The following is a 6,073-nucleotide window of genomic DNA, read 5'->3' on the forward strand; positions in this document are numbered from 1 at the left end:
ACAAATTGGGATTTTGGCGATTTGCTCCTTAAGACAGAGGTGCAGAATCTCCACATTTGGGTCTTTCCCTCCTTCTTTAATTTTGCCATACATCGATATGTGATGTGAAATGTGATGGGATGTGAAATGTGAAATAGCATTGTTTCTTTATCTGTTTGGAAGCTGCAACCTGTGTCTGATATTAAAAGAGAATCACCATTACATTTAAGGGAATTAACTTCTGTAATTCTCCATTCACAAAAGAGTTTCTCAGCCTGTTTTTGATTTCAATGTAAAGGCTTCCTTTAGGCTCTTTAGAACAACTCTCTGCAATAAGTTTCATCATAATCTGCTTTGCCATTTACTTTTCCATCAGTGTAACTATTGCACTCTTCTATTAAGGATTTAGCTAAAGCCTCTGTTTTATGCCAGCATTCCTGTGTCAAGAATTCTTTCACACCTGATATTGATAGTGTGTAACCTCTGAACACTTTTAAGTCTAAGTATTCCTTTTTCATTTTGAAATTTTGTGTTTTATAAGCACACAAGCTTTTGGCATCCCGTAACATCTTCCAGACTGCACTGCCCCTATCCGCTAGGTCTCTTCTCAGCTAGAACTCCACATCTTCAAATATGTTGCGTCTCTGTAAAGGAATGAGTGATAATTCTGACAATGTCTCTCTCCACATGTTCTCCAATTCCTTCTCCAGTTCATCATTATTTAATTTACAGTTGCTTTTCCTGCAATGGTTCAGAAGCCCATCCACTTTCTCTTCAATTTTTCTCTTGTACTCTGACAGGACAGAGTCTGTTTTGTGTTGGCCTTTTTTAATATGAATCGCTTCTTGCCACTTGCTGAATGAATAACTCTCCAGTTCATTCCTGAGACTATTGGCACTTCTTCTAAAATCTTCTTTGTACTTTTCTATCAGGTGCAGATTTGCTGCTCCACTTTCAAAATACTGTTGTAAATGATTCAAAATCTTCTCTGCTTCTTGCCTCAGTTTTTCCTGTGCCTCACTCTTTAGTCTGATTGAAAGATTAGGGTCTAGTTTATCTGGTGGCTGATTTTGGATGAAAGTTTCCTTTTCAGATACCCAGAAAGGTATCTCCTTCCGGAAACCCCATTCCCACTCTGCATACTTCACAGACAGCTGGTTATAGGCTTCATCAACAAGGCTGTTTCTAAAGCTGAAAATGAAGTTCTCATGTTTTACAGCATTCCACAGGCTCCTCACCCATTCAAGAAATTGGGGAATGTCCTTGGGAGTTCTCTCTTGTGAACAATCTTTCAGAAATTCAAACAAATATTTCTTTAATTCATAAACCTTTTGACTGTATCCCAAATTCACTGGAGCCATGGGGGAGAGTCCGTGCCACAAAGCAGGAATGTACCAATTGTGTTTTTCCAGATCATAATCCATAATATCAGAAAAATTCATCTCCTTGCATTTCTTTTCCATGTTGGCTGCAACTTTGGTCATTTCATTCAGCTGTTCCAGGAGGTGTTTCCTGTCCCTCATGTTTTGTTCATGTGCAGACACGTCACTGACATTCTGATGCACAAACTGGCAGTTGTTTTTTTTCCCGATTTTCTCCATTCTGAGAAATGCATGGACCACAATTTGCAGAACATCTTTCATTTCAGTGGCATTCTCCATGGCCATGTTAACGATGGTGATGTCACTCAGTCCAGTCACCAGGGTGGCCAGCTCATTGTCATGTTGATAACTATCCTCCAGCTTGGCCATTTCGGGGGCTTTCAAGCCTTCTGTGTCTATCACCAGGATGAAATCACAGCCCAGTTCCTGCTGAAAGTTCCCTGCCACTTTAATGAGTAACATGAAGGCTCCCCGTGTGCATCAGCCACTGCTCACTGCAAACTGCAGGCCGAACATGGTGTTGAGGAGGGTGGATTTCCCAGTGCTCTGTACTCCCAGCACCATCAGAACCAGCATTCTGTACCTTCCCCCCAGCTTGGCATCAAGCTGACTCAGAACATCTGTTACCCACTGCAGTGGGATGTTGGAAATGTCTCCATCAATGATCTCCATGGGAAACCCTTTCAGCATGAGGTCAGCTGCTATGCTTGGGAGATGGGTGAATTGCCTTTGGCTTTCTGCCATTTTACCTTCTTTAACCATTGAGCATTCAGCTTCATAAAACTGCCCCAACTCACGCATGAAATGCTGCACTCCTAAGGAACTGGCAGAGATTAATTTGTCTAACTCTGCAAACATTTTGGGGTCATCTTTTGAGTTTTTGCATTTCTCTTTATATTGATCCCATAGTTTAGAAAGATTCTCCCTAGCAGTGGGATCCAGGCCAAACTTCATCCATTTCAGGAAGTAATGTTTCTCCCTGTGATGTAGGTGTTCTATTCCAGTAATAAATGTAATCAAACCATCAGTAAGGTCATGTTTATTCTGCTGAGCACATAAATCCATTAATTTCTTTTTCAGCTGAGATTTATAGTTCTCCAGTGGGGTGTCTCCTTGCTTTCTCATTCGGCACAGCTCTTTATCCACTTCAGCCAAGTTTCTCCATGTCTCCCCTTGGAGTCTCAGCTTTTCCCTCTTGTACTTTGCCACATCTTTGATTTGTGCAGTGATTTCCTTTGCATATGTGTTTGGGGTCTGACATTCCTTGTTATCCTCATCTACCTGGATGCCTAATTGACGTGCTGTCTCAGCCATGGCTTCTATACTCACTCTCTTGGAAGAAGATTTCATTATGGCTGCTATTGCAGACTGCAGAACTTTTACAAATTGTGCCTTATTTGTGGTACCTCCTTTCCACAGCACATGTGACTTGTTCAGTTTCAGCATCGAGGCTAACTTTTTCAGGAATTCCAGCGTTTGCTTGGCTTTCCCAGCCTGATAATTGAAGATGAAGTAGTATTTAGTGGCTGATCCCTGCAGAGATGATAACAGCGTGCATTCTCTCTCACTGATGCTCTCCGTTAATATGAACACTGCTGAGGAGACCTCTGTTAAAAAGCTGAACTGCAGCCAGTGCAACTCAATGTCTCCCCGCAGGTTTGCAACCACAACAGGCTCTGGGAAAAGATCCAGATTCTCCCTCCCAGCAGGGAAATACCAGGAAATCTCGAGCAGCCCACCTGCGATTTCCCGAGGGATGTTCCCAGACTCCATGTCTCGATGGATGAAGAAATCCTGGTGCTGCTGGGAGGGGCTGAGAACCTCATTGAGGAGGTGGGACTTGGAGAAGCTGCAGCTCCCCATCCGCACAAAGGAAATGGTTGGCATTGACGTGAGCACCAGGCTCTCCTCTCTGAACCCTCTACTCTCTGACAGGGAGTGCGGCCTCCACTTCCTCACCATGTCCCTCATGGCCCACAGCAGTAGGGTGCACTTGGGGGTGTCGAGGGCAGGTAGCAGCAGAGGGAGAGCAAACTGGCACATGGACATTTTGGACAGGATCTCCTGCTGTAGGAAACTGTCTGAGGAAAGCAGAATGGCACAGAGAACATCAAGGGTGTGCACGGAATCACTGGTGTCTGTGTCACTGAGAAAAGTAAAATCTTCAGGAATATCCAGCTCCTCTTTGTCCATAGTTAGTGTTTGATCAGTGGGTACCCTGTGCTCAAGGCTTGTGCTTCTTGCCATCCCATTCAGAGCCATGAGCTTCCTGAGGAAATGCCAAGGTAAATCTCCTGTTGTCTGAGGAGGGCAGTTCTTTAGACTTTCTGGTGTGATTTCCAGGACATCTCTCAGCTTTAGTTTCCTGCTTCTGTATTTCTCCTTTTCTAACTTTGACTCGATGTACTGAAGGGCTTTTGGTCTCTCTGCAGAAAGGTAATACAACATAAACACTTTGATAAACTGAAAATGTTTTCAGGTGGAACTCTTACTTTGGTATTAGGGCCATAATGTGAAGGAATTGCAATTATTAAACAAAAATCATGGAGGTCTGCATGCTCCTTATAAGTGACAACCACTTAGAGGGGTCGTGTAGCTGGAGTACTGAAGCACCATTTATCTGGTGCAACCTTCACAGATTTGACCCAACTGTCACACTCTCAGTCATCCTAACTGAAATGCCACACTTATGGAGAGCTATGGAAATTCTTTCAGACAGGTCATGTATTCAACTAGAAATGTGGTTTTGGTTGGCCTAAAATTATTGCAATTTTGATATGAGAGGTTTCAGCCATTCATAAAATGGCCAGAGAAGAAGGAGGAGGTGGTGCTGCTGTTCCCTCCCCCAGTCCTCCCATAACATGTAGCCCAGTGGATGTGGGAAAGCCAAGTTTGAAATCCTGCTCTGAAACAGGTCCCAAATTAACTTTTCTGAGTCACCAAAAATTTCAAAATATTTTAGATTTGGTTTGACGCAAACTAAATATTGTTTTTTAAAGTTTTTTTTTTGGAACCACCACCAAACCAAACAAACACTTACTCATCCAGCTCTGCTCAGTTGCAATGCAGGCAATCCTTCAGGCAATGCATAAATTCTTCCTTCTTTCCACCTCCCTTGTTTACTACTTCACCTGATGGTGTTCTTGTCACCACTTTTCTTCTCAGTACATCACACTAGGGCAGGAAGTGAGGATGAATATGCAGTCAGCTTACTGGCCCACACTAGCAGCATATTCTACCCAGGAGACAGATCCGCAAATGTTACAAAGGCTGAATGATGACTAGAAATTGTAGCAACCAGCATGGAACTTAGAGGGAGGGTCACAAGTTGCAGGAGGGAAGAGTATGGAGAAAGCACCAGCAGGTCAGTCTGTGTGCACATGGCTCGAATGCTAAGCTCCAAGTGCTGCAGCTCTGTAAATAGTTGCTTGAATGAAGGGCTGGCTTAGTTTAATAAGACTGGATCCTCACAGAGGAAAAGATTGATGGATGATATTGAAGCAAATTGAGAACAAACAGACAAAGGCGTATAATTTAAATAACACCAATATCTTGAACACTAGAGGTGTAGAAGCATTCGATGACAAAGTCTGTGAGTACACTGTTCGAACATTATGCCAAGATGACCAGGCTCATATATGGTGATGAGGATAGAGCCATTGCAAAAACATGCAAGATGGAGTATTTGGGAAGAAAGGCGAAGATCATTTAAATATGTGCCTATAGAATTCAGTACCATGGCTTCAGAGAGATCTTTCTCATACCTGAGCGAGAAGATGCAATAGAGAAGCTTGAACCAAGCAATTCCCCTGGGCTGGACCCCATCTGTGACCATGAGCTAAAGCACTTTGGGAAGAAGGCTAGAGCCAGGTTGTTGGACATCAGAAATTACTCAAGCATAAAAAAGGAAGGTACCTAAATTGATGGAAATCACCAGTTACTGTTTCTCTGAAATCCGGCAAGGATCCCTCTTTTCCAGGCAGCTATTGGCTTATATCTTTAATCAGTCTCCTTTGCAATATAATGGAAAGAACAGTACAGTCAAGGCTTCTATGGTGGCTTCTAAAAGAAGGAAAGGTAGAACCTACCCAAATGGCTTATGGGCCTTTGCACTCAATGACAGACTTGCTGGTGGCCTTCTGGCAGCCTCTTAGCAATGGCTTCCAGAAAAAGCCACCGCAGTCATCAACAGGAGTCTGTTTTAAACTCAGTGCAACATTTAATGGAGTCTGGTATAATAGGCAGTGAGATGGGAGTTTGGTAAAATGCACCTCTGGATAAGAGGTTTCCTACCATACAGGAAAAAAACCCACTAAGATTAAGTTATACTCCTTCAAAGACCATGAGGCCAGGATTTCTTCAGGGCTCAGTATTAAGTCCTGGTGTTTTTTTGCTGCTCTCCTCTGGTCTGTCAGACTACCTGAAATGATTTGAATACACCTATGCAGACGATGTTGCACTTCATACCATGGGTCTTGAAAAAGATATATGGAGAATGGATTGAATGAGGACTTAGAAATCGTAACTAGATGGGCAACGCAACATAAATTCAAGCTCAATCCAGCAAAAACAAAGTCCACCTACTTTACCATAATTATAGGAGGTTCAACTACAGTCCAATCTTCACACTGGCTGGAGAAGGTATTGCTGTTGAGAAAAATCTGCTATACCTTAGAGTGACATTGACACTGTACTCATGTTTGGACCACAGG

The 6,073-nt window shown here is 43.0% G+C and overlaps 1 pseudogene; it reads right to left on the reverse strand.

Moving 5' to 3' along the window:
- Positions 1-293: 293 nt before the first annotated feature.
- LOC140913582 (up-regulator of cell proliferation-like) lies at positions 294-3,554 on the reverse strand (annotated as a pseudogene).
- Positions 3,555-6,073: the final 2,519 nt, after the last annotated feature.

This window comes from Lepidochelys kempii, chromosome 6 (assembly GCF_965140265.1).
Source record: "Lepidochelys kempii isolate rLepKem1 chromosome 6, rLepKem1.hap2, whole genome shotgun sequence".
NCBI classification, from domain to species: domain Eukaryota; kingdom Metazoa; phylum Chordata; order Testudines; family Cheloniidae; genus Lepidochelys; species Lepidochelys kempii.